Source organism: Lepisosteus oculatus, unplaced genomic scaffold (assembly GCF_040954835.1).
Source record: "Lepisosteus oculatus isolate fLepOcu1 unplaced genomic scaffold, fLepOcu1.hap2 HAP2_SCAFFOLD_67, whole genome shotgun sequence".
Lineage (NCBI taxonomy): Eukaryota > Metazoa > Chordata > Actinopteri > Semionotiformes > Lepisosteidae > Lepisosteus > Lepisosteus oculatus.
In genome coordinates this window covers 490,821-508,320 of record NW_027168224.1, presented here as the reverse complement: position 1 = coordinate 508,320, position 17,500 = coordinate 490,821, and the positions used below count along the sequence as shown (strand labels likewise).

General features: G+C 45.9%; 6 non-coding genes across 6 annotated transcripts; 3 read left to right on the top strand and 3 right to left on the bottom strand.

Annotated features, from left to right (window-relative positions):
• Positions 1 to 491: 491 nt before the first annotated feature.
• Positions 492 to 633, bottom strand: LOC138233353 (U4 spliceosomal RNA). Its single transcript, XR_011187466.1, has one exon. It is a non-coding gene; the product is annotated as a U4 spliceosomal RNA (small nuclear RNA).
• A 115-nt stretch (positions 634 to 748) lies between these two features.
• On the bottom strand, positions 749 to 865 carry LOC138233398 (U5 spliceosomal RNA). The gene has a single exon (XR_011187510.1). It is a non-coding gene; the product is annotated as a U5 spliceosomal RNA (small nuclear RNA).
• A 391-nt stretch (positions 866 to 1,256) lies between these two features.
• On the bottom strand, positions 1,257 to 1,373 carry LOC138233407 (U5 spliceosomal RNA). The gene has a single exon (XR_011187519.1). It is a non-coding gene; the product is annotated as a U5 spliceosomal RNA (small nuclear RNA).
• A 2,212-nt stretch (positions 1,374 to 3,585) lies between these two features.
• Positions 3,586 to 3,657, top strand: trnag-ucc (transfer RNA glycine (anticodon UCC)). The gene has a single exon. It is a non-coding gene; the product is annotated as a tRNA-Gly (tRNA).
• Positions 3,658 to 4,829: 1,172 nt separating this feature from the next.
• On the top strand, positions 4,830 to 4,903 carry trnat-agu (transfer RNA threonine (anticodon AGU)). The gene has a single exon. It is a non-coding gene; the product is annotated as a tRNA-Thr (tRNA).
• A 6,199-nt stretch (positions 4,904 to 11,102) lies between these two features.
• Positions 11,103 to 11,184, top strand: trnas-aga (transfer RNA serine (anticodon AGA)). The gene has a single exon. It is a non-coding gene; the product is annotated as a tRNA-Ser (tRNA).
• Positions 11,185 to 17,500: the final 6,316 nt, after the last annotated feature.

Below are 17,500 nucleotides of genomic sequence, written 5' to 3'. Positions count from 1 at the left end.
TGCAGGACACTGCTCATGATGTTTCCCGAGCCGAAACACAGTGCGTTTTTCCATGCCGATCGTGTAAAGACGTTCAACTTTGTAACTACTGCACGCACAGGAAGCAGAATAAATTCCTCTTTTCAAACTGTCAAAGGTTTGCTTTGCGAATGCTGCAGGACATCGCACAATCTCTTTTGAACGGGGACAAACCATTTCTTATGGGGCGCATTAAGTACAGACGTTTAAAAAGCTCCACTCATGCCGACGATGCAGCATGAAGAAGCGCAACCTAACGTTTGACAGACAAAAGCCGGGCGCCGCTATGAGCAATATGAAATCAAACTGACAGCACACGGCGTTTCGCGCTGACTCAAAAGTGATCTCGACTGACGCTGTTCTCTGCAGAACGCTGAAAGAGCTAAAGAGCGTTTCTGTTGAGACCTAACAAGCTCGTTTCTTTCTACCATGATGTTACCATGACAAAATCTGTCTTTTAACACCTTGCTCAGTCTCTGACGAGACTGTCAAAAATTGCTTTCGCCGATTGCATTGCAAACCAGCGGAAGCGGGGTATTGGGAAAAGTTTTCAACTAGCAATAATCGCGCCTCGGCTAAACCTCACAGGCTACGATACTGCCACTGCGCAAAGCTGACGGTTGCCAGGCAACCGCGGGGATCCTATGGAAATCGTTATCAATCGTCTCATGGCATGTCGTTGCTGAAATGCTTCATATTTGTGTGTTCTCTCTTTGACCAGCCCAGCTGCGCTCCACCCGAAGGCAGGGAAGCACAAAAATTGTATGGAACTCATTCATGCTCCTCTCCACGAAAATCTTTAGTAAAAGGCGAAAGATTTATACGAGATGAAGAGAAACCAGAGTGCATGGCTGAACAGCTGTAGGAGCCCAGGCCGCCTTCAAGGCCTCTGCCCTGCCGGTCGTGGTTGGCAATGCACCTGGCCTTACAAATGAGCCAGTGGGGCCCGTTCAGCTCCGGGCTCATCGCCTGCGGCTCTCGGCTTGCGGGCGTGCCCAATCCGTGCAATAACTCGGAAAACACCCGGCCACACTGTGCCGGAAACGACGCACTCTGGGAAGCCGCTATGCAAAGCGAGGTCCCAAGATCCCCTGCAGCCGGACACTTCCCGCCCCCCAAAGAAAAGAGCGCCAATCAGACAGGCGGAGACCGAGGACTCGCAGAGCAGACAGCCACAATCGCCATAACAAGAGCGATAGCGAGCGTTTTTGTTTTCTCTCTTTGACCAGCCCAGCTGCGCCCCACCCGAAAGCAGGGAAGCACAAAAATTGCATGGAACTCATTCATGCTCCTCTCCACGGAAATCTTTAGTAAAAGGCGAAACATTTGTACGAGATGAAGAAAAACCAGAGTGCATGGCTGCACAGCTGCAGGAGCCCAGGCTGCCTTCAAAGCCTCTGATCTGCCGGTCGTGGTTGGTAATGCACCTGGCCTTACAAATGAGCCAGTGGGGCCCGTTCAGCTCCGAGCTCATCGCCTGCGGCTCTCGGCTTGCGGGCGTGCCCAATCCGTGCGATAACTCGGAAAACACCCGGCCACAGTGTGCAGGAAACGACGCACTCTGGGAAGCCGCTATGCAAAGCGAGGTCCCAAGATCCCCTGCGGCCGGACACTTCCCGCCCCCCAAAGAAAAGAGCGCCAATCAGACGGCCAGAGACCGAGGACTCGCAGAGCAGACGGCCACAATCGCCATAATAAGAGCCTAACCCTAACCCTAACCCTCGGAAATCTGTGGCGTTTAGCGTGACATAGTCTTGCAGGCATCGTGCTGTCTCACTGCAATACTATACCGCTGGAGGAAACAGTCCATCTGGCCATGAAACTCATTTGAACGTCTAGCTACAGCAACTAACTATATCATGATTTATTCAGGATGTGCGGAATCAGCACGTCCCGGAGACAGCTTCCGAAATCGTGAGCATTCTCTGGTGGTAGGGGCGTTCAAGATGGCGCTCAGGTGGGAGGTAAAGTTTAGTGGTTGAGGAGTTTTTTTGAGTTTTTCATGACCTGAATGTTAATTTTTGCTTTTTTTGACTACTGAAAAATAAGGACTTAACAGTAGTTGTTTAAACTTCAGTTATAACTGAAAGAAAAAAAAATGATTTTTTTTAGGTTTAAGAATTTCGATATGAGTAACACTGGGAAAAGAAAAGAGAGTGCTGGGTCTTCGAAGGAGAAATCTAAGATACCTTAATCGTATATGTATAGCACTACAAGAAAATTGATGGCAACTAAAGGGAAAAGTGAAGCAGCTGGAGGGGACGTGGAAAGAGTGCTGGAGATGCGCTCGTACGCGAGCAGCCCAAGTGAGACTCAGCTGCCAGAGGAAGAGCCGGAGTCCCTGCCCAGCACACCTGTGAAAACCCCAGCAGCCAAGAGAGGAAGGGGCGACCTGACGCTGGAGGAGCTCCAGACCAACATCTTCAACATGATGGCACAGAGCATGGGTGAGCTGAAGGAAATGATTCGATCTAATACAGTCGCAATCGAAAGTCTTAAAAAGTCCATGGACTGTGTGTTTAAAGAGGTTGAAGACTTAAAGAGTGAAGTAAAAGTTCTTAAACAAGTAAATACCGAACAAGAAAAGCATATTAAAGAACTTGAATTGAAAGTGAACGATGTAGATAGATACCGTCGATGATGGAATTTAAAATTATTTGGAGTTAAAGAGGAACTTGATAAGGACCTTGTTGCAACAGTGAAGGGTATCTGTAAAAGGACCCTGCCGGACCAGGAGGACGTAATATCGGCCATTGACTTTGTTCACAGGCTCGGGAGAGCGAACATGTCTGAGCGAACTGAGCAAGTGCGCCCCAGATCGATTATAATACAGTTCACCAAGAGGACGGCGAGGGACATGCTGTGGCGAGCGGCGAGGGGGAATGAGTATTTGAATGGGAACAAACTGAGGTTTGCAGAGGACCTGTCTGCCGCGGACAGGTGCACCAGGAACCAGCTGTGGCCCCAGGTTGAAGCTGCCAGAAGAGAGGGGAGGAGAGCCTACTTTGTGGGAGCGAGGGCTTTTGTAGACAGGAAGGAGATTTGCTCCCAGTGACTGCTCAGTTAATGATTATGTTTGGTTTTATTTGTTATACCAGTATATACTAGTGTTTCTTTAGTGTTAGTTTGGAATGGTGTAGTTAAGTGTTAAGGACTGTTATAGTTTTGGTTCTTTGAAAAACTCAATAGTTTAGACAGTCTTAGAGTTAGTTATTTGCTTTTGTGTATGTCTTTTTCATGAATGCCAGAGGTACTCGAAATGTTGTTAAAAGAAAAACTGTGTGCTGAGTTTTATTTTTTACAGGAAACGCATGCATGCTGAAACTAAAGTTTATAAATAATTGAGAAATATTAAAGCAAGGAAAATATGATACGTGTAAAATATACAATTTGATCACATAATTACTTAATTACCTCTGGTAGTTAAATGCTTTTTTCTGCTGCGTTTTTTTTCTCTTGTACATGACTCTGATCCTCTTGTTGTATTTGTATTTGTAAATTCTATGTTTAATAAAAAAAAAAAAAAAAGCATTCTCTGGTGGTGTCCTGCAGGCTTCCTGTGGGTGTGCGTTGGTGGTATAGTGGTGAGCATAGCTGCCTTCCAAGCAGTTGACCCGGGTTCGATTCCCGGCCAACGCAGTGGCGAATGTTTTCAAATGCTGTCATGAGCCTTGGATTGTGACTAGCGAAGCGAAGCCTTTTGAAAGAGCTAAAGCACTGCAAAACGGAATTGAGGGAGAATCTTACAGGGGATTCTGAGCGGTGTCTGCATACACGCAGTCCGATACGGGTGCTGAAAGCTTGAGCTACTCTCAATGTCATGCTGCCTTTCCCCGGAGTAAATCTGTTACATTGAAAGAATGCTTCTGGCAGGTTCAAAAAGGGACCCTTGTTAATTGGAGAAATCAATGATTTCGAATGAATTCTGTATGCGTTAAAAGACAGCTATACACAGAAAACATGCAGGACACTGCTCATGATGTTTCCCGAGCCGAAACACAGTGCGTTTTTCCAAGCCATTTGACAAAGCCCGCCCACTGAAAACTGCAGCAGATCGTGTAAAGACGTTCAACTTTGTAACTACTGCACGCACAGTAAGCAGAATAAATTCCTCTTTTCAAACTGTCAAAGGTTTGCTTTGCGAACGCCGCAGGACATCGCACAATCTCTTTTGAACAGGGACAAACGATTTCTTATGGGGCGCAGTAAGTACTGTTACTGTCACTGCTCGATACCGACGTTGGCCTACTATACCATGTTCAGCCACTGCTAGAAAATGTATGGCTCTAGCACCGGAACAAACAACAGGAGGGCCGATGTCGAACAGGCACACGTGCCAGACATGGAGAGCGATGAGAATGGGATTTGAACCCATGCCTGCAGAGCACAATGGATTAGCAGTCCATCACCTTAACCACTCAGCCACCTTGTTGATGAAACTGGGCTGTCCGGACATGGGTTGGCGCGCTCCAGATGATCTTTTTCTTTTTTTCCCCACGTACTCGAGGGTCATTTTCCTGTTCCACATGTGATTTCAACATTTTCCTTGGGAGATGTCAAGCCAGCAAGCCACTGCTGTGGTTCAGTGGCCAGTGTGGAGTTCAGTGGCCCTGTTGTACACAGAAAGCCCATTGAGCTCCTTGGACATGAAAAGTTCCAGATAAAAGCCATTTGTCATCCTTTCTCTTGGTGTCGATGTTGCTATTGTATGTAAAGGTGGCAACTTGCTCAGCGAGCAGGCGGAGCACACACCGAATGCAGATGTGTCTGAGTGGTGTGTCCAAGTGGCTGCAAAAGGACAACACTCCTGGGGCGCTGTGGCTTAGTTGGTTAAAGCGCCTGTCTAGTAAACAGGAGATCCTGGGTTCGAATCCCAGCGGTGCTTTCTTTGTTGTGTCTTCTCGAACAGAACTGGTCCTTACAGACAACCGCCTACGGCTAGACTTAATTAAATGCAAGTATTCATTTCCTGTCTTTAACGCGACTTGTTTTTCTTAAAATGGATGCAACTTGCAAAACATGAAATACAAGCCTTGCTAATCAGCGCTAGCGGCTGGCAAAAAAAAAAAGGTCAGCTATTTTTTTTTCTTTAACCTTAACCCTGCTAACAGAGAAGAGTTAAACGACCGAGTCTATGCAGCTTAAACGGTGCGCAAGTCGGGTTCTTAGCTGAAAGGGTGGTAAATCACGCTCACCCCAGTCCTTAATCTTTTAAAGAGGATACAAAATTGAACCTAGTCGCCACATCACATACATCCTGTTCAATGATAAAAAAGGTAACATCTATCCTCGCTCCAGAGTAAATCTCACGTTGAGGGCATCTTTTTTTTCACTTTACCGTGAGTCGGGCTCGGCTACAAAGAGGCAAGAGCAGAGCAATGAGATCACAGGGACAGGGGAGTCACACGCTGGCGGTTTGAATACGCGGAAGATCACTGAGGGATCCACAGTATGTGGACCCTCCGTTCGCCATCAGTCCACACTCCGGACTCTGAATCCTGCCATCCGAGTTAAGATCTCGGCGGAACCTGAGGCGCAGTTCCTTCTTAAAACGTAATCTGGTGAGCATTTCTAGAATCGCACTTGTATAGATGCAGCCTTTAATGTGTTGCTAGGTTAAAATTGATGACTTCTTGTATTTCAGTAGGCAACTGCCCTCTTGATTTCAGATTGAATTTCTTTATTACAGGGGCGCTTTTATGATGACAGAGTCATGTTCAGGTACTTTGCTTGATGGAGGAAGCTCATTTCGGACTCTGTGATCTGCTCACCTGGAAAGGTCTGTTGTACTACTACAAGAGAGAAGTAGAGTCTGGAAGAAGGGACAATTTTATGATGCTTTGGAAGGTAGTTTTTTTTTTCTTTGAAATCGAAATGAATCAGAATATCAGAGCAAAAGACAAACTCTTGGTTTGGTTTAAAGAGATATGGTTTTAAAACAGACAAAATGTAGAAAACAGGTGTTTCTCACTTTTGGAAAAGAATGGACCGGGGGTATTTTACTAGTTGCAGTGCTGAGCTCACCGGGTTGCAGTCCTGCAGTGTTGCACCAGGGTCAGTGGTGCAATGGATAACACGTCTGACTACGGATCAGGAGATTGTAGGTTCGACTTCTGCCTGGCTCGGGTCGTTTTTAAACGCATCAGGCTACTCCCTAAGTAGCCTGTGCTACTTACTGTATTGTAATCGTACCCAGTAAGAGATTTCCTTCATGTAAATGAACTGCACCTGACAGCTTTAGAAAAACACCTGGGCTCAGTACGGTGCTGAGAGCTCAGCGTTGCTGTTGTTCTAATTAGCACGCACTGCATCGGCTATGAACCCGAACTTTTCAATTATTCCGATCAGTAAGTCAACACGTAGTCCACATGAAAGGTAGAAATATTCTCTTGTCTGTCTCTTGTTTGTATAGAACTGAATGTCCCTGACAATGTACTGTTAGTTTTAATTGAAGAACGGCATTTGTGTTCAAATATACCAGACAAGTTTACGTAACTGCTCATGCGACACTCAGTTGTAATTAGTCAAGAAATAAAGTCGAACAACAGCTGCGGGTTTGATTCTGAACGTATGAGATTGCAGCGCCTTTTACTTCCATTGACAAATGATAGAGATTCGAAGAGAGATCCTTCAGACCAGCAAGCAAACCCACGGCTATTTCGGTTTTCTATCTAGGCAACGTTGGTGTCTGCAATAGCATACATGAAAGCGTGATGCAATTTCTGTGGCTACATTTGTTGCACGTCATGCACAGTAAGAGTGTTTCTAACACCAAATAAAAAGTCAACAATTAGCGATCACGCCTTCTCCTCAGTTAACCCACTGAAACCCTTGCTGTTAACAGTTCTTTACTGCGTGCTTTACGAGCACCTACATATCGTGTCGGTTCTTTCAGCTTTATTCATTAGGTTTTCAAAGGCATAAGTAGAGCACCAGAGGTGCGAACGCAGAATGTGTGGTAATCTGAAGAACTGCTTTCCATGGCAGCGGGTCCAAGCGATTTCGCGTTGTTATAGTACCGGGAAAGGAGAAGCGGCACTTTGCCTTTGCCGCGCAGGCACAAGGCGACGTCCGGCAGACGCTGGAGTCGGCAAGTTCCGAACCTCCGCGGGGAAGCCCCAACGCATTTCGAGTTCATCGCCTTAACCACTCGGCCATGACAAAAGCGAGCTCGCCGCCGCCGCATTCCTCCTATAATCTAACACGGAGTGCGAGGTGGCTGCGGAAACCTTTTTAAAGTCGCTCTCCTTTAAAAAAAAATACCTTTCACAAGATTCGTGCCGGCAGACAGACATGCCTCAGAGGGTTTAAGGCTGGCTTCACGTTCAAATGATAAAGTCCCCCAGTCCGGATGTCAAAATGCAACTTTGGCAGACAGAAAAAACATCAACAAACCACAAATGTGGAAAAGGATTTTACAAGCTGCACCACACTGCACTTTCAAAAGCATTTACATTCGTGTTAGACGCAGGAATTGCCTTTGATTTGCGCGCTTACGAACGCCATGGAAAACGAAACAAAACTAAAGCCCTCAGCTCCTGCACTTGATTATAATGCCGTTACGTGTCGAAGCAGGAATTTACGTCATCCTACCACTGCAACACGGGGAATAGAGGGAAATGAGCACAATCTACGAATTGTCTCTAAACAGTCCCTACAGTTGTAAGACGCCTGGAAGCGTGCACCCCCATCATTAATCTTTGCGCATCTGTGCAAGGTAAACTCTGGAGCAGTCTCTGAAACGGCTCAAAGGAAACACGTGATTGATTCCATGTGCATCTGGGGTTCATTTCTTATTTACATTTAATTCAAGGGAAAGGCTTGGGTCAGTTTCAGACGGCCTCCAACAGCGAGATTCAAGCGTCCCACCTTCAGCCCAATCTGCGCCGCCAGAACGCCAATGGCTCCTCTGGTCTCCGGGGTGCGGTTGTGACTCCGTAACCTAAAGTGTTGGTGGCAGAAAAATGGAGACTAACAGGTGATGTCCTAGGACATGACTACATTGTGACACTCGGTGGGGATGGTGACCATTGCTTGGAAAAGAGTGCGAGGCCCCTTTAGAAAAACATTTTGTTAACAGGCATTCTGCCTCAGCCTAAACACCTATAGCTTGCAAAGCACATGCTATTAGACAGGCACCTCTGCAAGACCTTAAGAGTCTCTTAAACTAGTGATAGAAAGGTGTTCCCAATGGGCGATGTTCGGCTTTCAAATCATCTCTCCGTGGAAGCGCCGAGATGCAGCTGTTTAAGGCTTAGAAGCAGCTGACTGTTTCACTACCTAGCTGATCACTGTCAGTCAGGGAGCTCAGAGGTGAAAAGCCTGTCTGAGAGACAATTCGTCGTCGATCAGTTCAATATGTTCCGTACCAGCTCGGCGCACCTGAGATCATCTTGGTAGCCGTGTAGCTCAGATGAGTGAGACAGTAAACCTTCTGCTGCCTAACTTCCCTAATTTTGGGGATCCCTTTGAAAAAGCAAAGGAAAAAAAAACTGGCTCTCATCAGCGTGATTGACCCTACCCAGTGGCCTAATGGCTAAGACACTGGCCTCCTAAAACAGGGATTGTGGGTTTGAGTCCCATCTGGGGTGCTCCTGTCCCATTTTGAGTGTACAAATATCCTTGTGATTTGCAAAGCTACAACCCCACCTTACTCAGTGAGCGTCTCTGCTTTTCTCTCACATACAGTTGGGAGAAAAACTTTTGTAAACAGCCCTTCGGAATGATGTGGATTTCTGCATGAATGGCTCCTAACATGTGATCTTATCTTTATCTAAGTCATAATAATTAATAAAGAGAGTCTGATTTAACAAACAACACACGCCCAACATTTGACATTGCTGTTTCTTTATTGACCAAATGGTTTAAACAATCAAGGTCATTGATGGAAAAAGTACGTGAACCCTTATAATTAAGGAGCTAGTGGAACCTCCTTTATGACAAAAACCTCAATCCCCACTTTCTGTAGCGGCTGGTCAGACCTGAGCAGCGGTTAGGAGGTATTTTGGCCTATTCCTCTATGCAAAACTGTTTCAGTTCATGTATATTTTTGGGATGTCTTGCGCTGAACGGCCTGCTTCAGATCACGCCACAGCACTTCAATGGGATTGGGGTCAGGACTCTTACTTGGCCATCCCAAAATATGGAATTTCTTCTGTTTCAGCCACTCTGTTGTTGATGTACTCCTTTGTTTTTGTCATGCTGCATGACCCAGCGTCTTTCGAGTTTTAGATCACAGGCAGACACCCTGACATTCTGCTGTAGAATTTCCTGATACATCTTGGAATTCATCGGTCCCTCGATGATTGCAAGCCGTACAGCCTCCGCCATGCTTCCCAGGTGGGATGAGGTTTTGGAGTTGGTATGCAGTGTTTTGTTATCTCCAAACATAACGCTGTGCACATTTACCAACAAGTTCAACTTTTGTCACGTCTGTCCACAGAACATTGTTCCAGGAGTTGCTGTGGAACATCCATGTGGTCTTTAGCAAACTTGAGAGGGGCAGTGGTGGTTTTTTTTGGGGGGAGAGCAGTGGTTTCCTCCGTGGTGACGTCGCATGATCACCACTCAGATTTCTGTTCAGATTTCTTCTTATGGTGGACTCATGGACACAGACGTAAGACAAAGTCAACCACCTGTTCGCTAGATCCCATACCCACTCAGCTAGTCAAAGATTCCCTCGAAGGACTGGCAGGACCTATAATTAGTATGATGAATGCATCGCTTGCGTCAGGCGTTGTACCTGATCAATTTAAGGTAGCAGTTGTTAGACCGCTCCTTAAGAAGTCAAATTTGGATCCACAAGTTCTTAACAACTACAGGCCTGTCTCAAAGGTCCCATTTCAATCTAAAAGTTTTGAGAGAATAGTTGTTGCCCAACGTCAATCGTATCTGGATTCAAATAATATACTTCAGAAATTTCAGTCTGGTTTCTGAAACAGCATTAACAAGAGCCTTAAATGATATTCTCTTAGCTACTGATGCGCGGAATGCAACAGTGCTAGGTTGCAACAGTGCTAGGAATGCAAACGTTAGGTTGCGCTTCTTCATGCTGCATGGTCGGCATGAGTGGAGCTTTTTAAACGTCTGTACTTAGTGCGCCTCATAAGAAATCGTTTGTCCCCGTTCAAAAGAGATTGTGCGATGTCCTGCAGCGTTCGCAAAGCACACCTTTGACAGTTTGAAAAGAGGAATTTATTCTGCTTCCTGTGCGTGCAGTAGTTACAAAGTTGAACGTCTTTACACGATCTGCTGCAGTTTTCAGTGGGCGGGCTTTGTCAGATGGCTTGGAAAAACGCACTGTGTTTCGGCTCGGGAAACATCATGAGCAGTGTCCTGCATGTTTTCTGTGTATAGCTGTCTTTTAACGCATACAGAATTCATTCGAAATCATTGATTTCTCCAATTAACAAAGGTCCCTTAAAGGATGAGTCAAAGTAACGTCTAATCGGATTAGTTTCCTTAGAGCTGGTTTAGAGTTTGCTCAAGAGTTTACCTTTCACAGATGCGCAAAGAAGAATGTTGGCGGTGCACGCTTCAAGGCGCCTTACAGCTGTAGGGAGTGATTCGAGACGATTCGTGGCGTGTGCTCGTTCCCATATACTGTACACCCCGGGGTGCAGTGCTAGGATGACGTACAATACCGCTTGGGCAAGTAACGGCGTTATACGCAAGTGCGGGACGTGAGGGTTTTCGTTTGTTCGTTTTGTTTTGCTCTGCTTTGCTTTGTTTTGCTTTCCATCGCGTTGGTAAGAGCGTAAATAAAAAGGCGATTCCTGCGTCTACCACTAATGTAAGAGCTATTTCAAGTGCGACGTGGTGCGGCTTTTCAAATGCTTGTGGGCATTTCTCTGTTGTTGATTCTTTTTTTGTGTGTAACAAAGTGGCATTTTCATGTCCGGACGGGGAGACTTTATCATTCCGACATGAAGCCACCCTTAAGTCCTCTGAAGCGTGTCTGTCTGCAAGGCTTATATTTTGGAAATGTTTTTTTGAAACGGAGAACGACTTTGAAATAGGCTTCCGCCGGCGCCTCGCGATCCAGGTAAGATTGTAGCAAGAACGCAGCGGCAGTGGGGCTTGCTGTAGTCGTGGCCGAGTGGTTAAGGCGATGGACTAGAAATCCATTGGGGTCTCCCCGCGCAGGTTCGAATCCTGCCGACTGCGTTATCCGCCTCCAGTCGGTGTGTTTCGGCGCAAGCAAAGAAGCGCGCCTCTTTGCTGTTCCTGGTGGTTTTAAAACGCCCAATCGCTTGTACCCGCTGCCTTGGAAATAAGTTCTTCAGCGTCCGCGAATGGCATTTTGCAGCTGGAAGCAGATGTCGACGCGTTTTGCACAGAGCACCAAAAAAGCGTCTTTTTTGAAGGCCCAGGCACTGAGCATTGGTGGTTCAGTGGTAGAATTCTCGCCTGCCACGCGGGAGGCTCGGGTTTGATTCCCGGCCAATGCAGTGGCTTTTGCAGCGAGCGGCTCCATCACTTGCATCCCCTTGCAACTCGCAACTCAAAAAACCCACTGAAGCTAAGCAGGTGTGAGCCAGTTCAGTACCCGGATGAGGGTGAGCTACAGGGGAAAACAAAGCTTCCAGCTGGAAGCGGTGTTAATGGTGCCGGCGGTGGGGGTCTGAGGTCTGTGCGGGTCCCAATGCCCCAGTATAGTGACGGAGATGCTGTGTTGTAAAAGGGCGCTGTCTTTTGGATGAGATGAAAAACCGAGGTCACAGCGCTCTGTGGTCATTCAAAATGACCACCAAAACCTTTGACAAAAGCTCTTGGTAATTGATGGTCTTCAATAATGCTTCTCCTTTAGGTACATTTTAAATCAGCTGAAAAATGCTGTGAAATGGGGGGGCACTTCAGGCCAGTGTAGGAATTGGGTTACAAGAACCATGAAACTGCACGAGAAAGCCCATACACTGAATTACACGGCTTTCTATTCAAAGGAGGACAAAAGAAATTCCCTGAGTTCGATTTTTTGCAGCACAGAGAGGCGCACTGTTGTGAGGCCGGTTAGCTCAGTTGGTTCGAGCGTGGTGCTAATAATGCCAAGGTCACGGGTTTGAGCCCCGTACTGGCCAGGTCCTTTTCTCCTCTCTTACCAAAGCTGTTAGGTTCCTTTCCGTGGTGAGAGGGGTTGTCATGCAACGCTGCCACATAGTGCCGACAGACAAGAGTGTTGCGGGAGAAGAGAAAAGTGTTTGAAGATTTAAGAGTGTCTTAGGTGGAGCCAAAATCAAGTGTCACAAATACAAGTGGGAGGATTTCCAATGTTTAATATGGTAAAAATAAGCGGAAGTTATCTGCCGGTCCGGCACAGTCTGCCATGCTTTTGTCATATACTGTAAAGTGGTGTCGAACTGGGTGTCGAACTGGAGCCTCACCATTTGCATATGTGAGGCTCCAGTTATACATCGAGTGTTGTTAAATAAAGCACTGACTTTATTTAACAACCACACCAAAACCTAACACAGGAGCTACACACACACATGAGGAGACTGACGAAAACGTACGCACATTTAGGGTGGTAATTACCTAACAACACACTCTACTTTTACAGGACTACACAGGGCACTAGAATTACTAGGACATTATTTACACAGGTAGGGTCAGCCGCTGGTCATCGTGCTGACCCTCAGACTCTTCCCGGCTACCACTCCCAGCATGCCCAGCGGTACTACGAGCGCCTAGGGGCGCTTCCTCCTCACCACCAGGCGAGGGCGTTACAATATTTACTATATTTATTATACACGTGTAAATTAATTACTGCGAAAATAATTTACTTCGTACACTGTGCAGAGTGCCGTATACTCCTAGTGTTAGATGTGTTTTCGACGTTATATATGCATTTATTAATGTCGTCGATTTTACGGTTGCAATTCGACGTTGATTATACGTCGAGGCGACGTATATATACGTATAGCCGTATTTTCGCCGTGAATATACGTATATTCGACGAATCAATGCCCACAGCTTGGCATACAAGGGTTTTGCGGAGGGGTCTTGCCACCTGCCTGAAAAAAAAACAGTAAAATTTTTGAGTGCCTATAGAGTTTCTATTTTTATTTTCTTGAGAAAAGTTGATACCATTTCCTGGAAACCCCGTCCCCCATCAGTGCGCGGTGCCCGGGGAAAAATCTGTAGGGGGGCTTCTGAAATTCTGAGGGGGGGTGATATTTCGGTTGAAACGGAGCTGTACGGTGCAGCTACCCAAATGAAATCTCGCAGCTATGCCATTGATTAGTGCTTCATGATAGAAGATAACGACTAGCAATCTGGTATTTGCGATGAAGTTCAGTTTCACATTTTTCGTCACTCTCACTGGAGAGTATTGCCTGGAGCGAAAAGTACCATAAGCGTTCATTTTTGCAGCTACATGGACGTTCTGAATCGTTAAGAAAAAATGTTGTAAAACCAACAGAAAGCACAGACTGCTATAACTAGTCCTAGTTATATAACGATTTTAAGTATAATGATAAACTACTGCAAGGAATCGGTCCACCTGAGCAAACAGGATCGTAATGTTGACACTCAATAACGACACTGATATGTGCAGTTCCTGGACGATAGCCCTCCTGCCCATCAAACAGACTGAGTGACTGTTCGTGTCATTTAGTGTTGTCTGACCATTGACAAAGTACAACTATTTTTTTAGGGCGCAAATTAAGTTATTTAATAACGTGGATTAAATAACTGGATGGCGTGGATTTTTGTCTTAAAGGAAACAGAAGTAGGAGATATATATATGTATGTATGTTTTTGGTGTTTTCCTTGTTTGTGAAATACATATACACACGCACGACACTAACATAAACACACCTCATAATAAAAGAGCAAAGCATTAAGTAGCAGGATTTAAAGGACGTTGAGACCCGAGAATCGCCCTGATTGAGCTCAGTGTGTAAGTCCACCCTGGAGCAAAAGCAGCGATGCTGGCATTCTGGGCATGGTGAATTACTGATCAAGAAAGGGGGTTTTCGAGGTCTCGTTCCTTACCTGTGAACAGTGTGGTGTAAGTCCTCTCTAAAGTCTCTGAGAGGCATTTAGATCTGGAGGTAACAGACGCCCTTGGCTGAATGAGTGCAGGAATGCACAGGTTTTTCAAGTGAAAGCATCCCCTTACTGTATGAGCTGTTACCTCACACATGACAAAAGTAAAAGAGACCGAACATGTGTACTAACTGATGGTTTGAGAAAGTGGTGGAAGGGTCCGTTTATATATCGGAAAAGTGTAAGTTGAAGGAAAAGAAGGAGAAAAATATGGGAAAAGCTGAGTTTGTCAGAGGGAGTCTGGGGCGAAGACGCCTGTAAAATAAGCATATGCGTATTGATTGGCAAAAGCACAAGCATGTAGCTCCCACCCTGGTGCACGGCCGGCACCAGTGGTGGCAGATACATGAGAAAAAAAAGAAATTGGGATGTGACTTCTTAAGTGTGTTTACGGGGAAAACAAAAACCCGGAAGAAAAGATACTTTACTCGCTACGAAAGAGTATAAACAAAAGCGAAAAGAGGCAGTGCAGGAGAATCAGAAACTAAAAGAAGAATTAGTTCCTGGTCACACTGCACTAGTTAATGTGTTATATCCTGCTCTCCCATAGGGGAACAGACAGGCAGGAAATGAAAATAATTGGGATCAATTCCCACAGTGACCATATGGAGACGGGGGGTCTGGGTGGGATGACACCTGGTACGAGTGTGATAGAGACAGAACAGGAACTCCCTTCTTAAACAGAGGGTGCCTGCAGACCTGTACTCTCACCCTAAGTGGGAGAGGGCCTGATGTAGCGGGGGCTGGCGCTGTTGATGACAGCGTCACTCTAAGTGTCTCGCACCCCATCGAGGGGGTCCGTACTCGCACCTACCTTCCCTGATTCCCCCATACGATCAAATCCAAAACCGGAAGATATTGACTGGTGGGCTAAAGTACCGCACCCAAAATTAGGAATGCAGCGAACCTGGAGTGCACTTCAGGAATTAAAAGGATTCATGTAGAAGTAAAACAAGAATACAGCACATTGTAGTACGAAGAGAAAAATATATTCTCGATGTGTATGTGTGTTTTATGAATTTGTGTGTAACTGTGAGTTTTTGTATACTAAATGACGGTGTGAGTGTGTTTAGCCAGCGGGACTGGCTAGAGACGTAACTAAAGAGACTTGATGAAAATCAACTTAAGGAGATTGGAAAATATAAGAGCGTCTGAAACGTATAAGTACAGTACAGGTGGACGTAAAAGTAGTTAGATAAACAGTGTTTGTATTTTTATACAATTAGTTGCAATAGTGAAAACAATTTGGGTTTATTCGAATGTCTCAGACATGCTGAAACGCTGTAGGTTTAGAATCGAGACTGGGGAGAATAACGTCTTGTGAGAAGATCTGTTTACCTAACGATTAGATCCTGTAAATCCCTTGTAGCCTACCTAAGTCTGTCCCAGTCCAGTGGATTAAAATGTACTGTTAATGGAGTGTTGGTTTCTCTGTTAGGGGATACTGGAGCACTACTGTCATGCTTGTTTCACTCCTCTGTTCAACAGTGTGCTATAGAGTAATGTATATGGGGAGATGGCAGGAGGCCACAGGAATATTGGGGCACCAAGTTTTACTTGCTGAGTACCAGATTTTAATGGGTGGTTTTATCCCAGATCTATTGGGTTGGAATATTATGCATTACAAAGAATGACTATCCAGAACAGGGTATCACGTGGCTTCAACTGACTGTGATCACTCAGTATGTTGATGGTATTCTGAGTGCTTCCCCTGACGAGGAAACCCACAAGTCTGAGTTGCTTCAGCTTTAGAGTGTCTAATATTAAGCAGTTATGATAAGGCCCTTTTGTGTCGAGCATTGTGTGATTTTAACAGGGCCAGGGTGCAATATTTTTACGGGGTGAGCACAACTCTTAACAGATCTGCTTAAGGGGGGAGTGCAGTACAAGGACAAGATTGCCTTGGTACCAGCAGCAAAAGCCGCCTGTAATAATTTGAAACAAGCTCTCTTACAGGTGCTGAGACTGGGGTTTCCTCAGATGGATCAACCATTCTTTGTATGTAAGTGTGGACAAAGGGTTCTGGGCAGCTGTGCTGACGCAGGAGCATGGAGGTAGGCACTATTATACCATTCGATACTGTAGCCAAAGGGTGGGGGACGGTGAAAATTGAAGAAAATGTAATACTGTTTACTGATGGGTCCTCTCTGATGCATGAGGGAGAACAGAGAACAGGCTGAGCCGTTACAACAGAATTCGAGGTGCTAACAATCGGAAAATGCCCCTCCACTGCCTCAGCACAGCAAGCCAGTTAAGAGCACTGATGGAAGATTGTAAAAAGAAAGATGTTAAAAGGTTACTGTATATGTATATAATGTATGTATTTGTTGCATGTAGGCCACAATTCTGGATGGCTATGGAGAAATAAGATTCTCTCACAACGGCAGGGACTCCAGTTAAGAATACTGGGCTTGTCTCTGAACTGATTTGTAGTTTTACAGCTGCCGACAGAAGCAGCTTGAGTAAGGTGTCAATAACACAATAAATAAAGAATTCCAGTAACTCAAGGTAACAACCATGCAGATGCAGATGCCAGACGAGCGGCACTGGGAGGGCGGGAGTCTGAGACCCCTGTGAAACCTCTACTGGGGAAAAGGGAGAATTCAGGTTGAGGCCTTTAATAGATGTTTAATAGTGGTTAGAACAAATGTGTAAAGAATGTGGGGTTGTATGATGATGTGATGTGGGCTGGCACATACCCAAGTGTATGATAAAGATGATCCCGTGGTACGGACTGCCCTGCCCCTTGGATACTGATCTAGGGGCAGACTACACTGGGAAGGTGTGCCAGGCTGTAATTGCCTCACTAGGGGTAAGTTGGAAGTCACATTGCCCCCATCACCCACAGTCTGAAAGACCAACTAAGGAAATATCAACTGAAGGGACACCGTGGGTAGATGCTCTACCTGCAGTCCTGTGCGGTTTGCGGGCTGGAGCAAATGGAACTGTGAGACTGAGCCCATTTGAGATCATCACGGGCAGCCAAAGAAACTCCCTGGAGGCCAAGTTTGGCTAACGCACTGATGAATTAACTAACTCTCTATTAAAGTATTGTAGGTTTGTTAACTGAAGCGGTGCACAGGGCTTGTGAACAGGTGCCGGACGCTTGGGGACCTCCAGCAGAGGGGAGACACGACCGGATACCTGGCGAGTGGGTGTAGGTGAAGAAGAGATACCCTGCCAGACGTTGCAATCCTGCTGGGAGGGACCATATCAAGTGCCACTAACTACTGATTGTGCCATCTGAGTGACAGGATGAGATCGCTGGATCCGCGCATCGCACTTTCACCGACCCACGGCACCAGAGACTGAGTGAACAGAAAGAAGGATGTTGTTACCGTTTCTGTGTCTGATGCTTCCTAAGACCAACAGTGTGCTTGTTAGGCCTGAGGAGCATTACTGGGGATATGGTATCAATACATTCCAGATGTTGGCA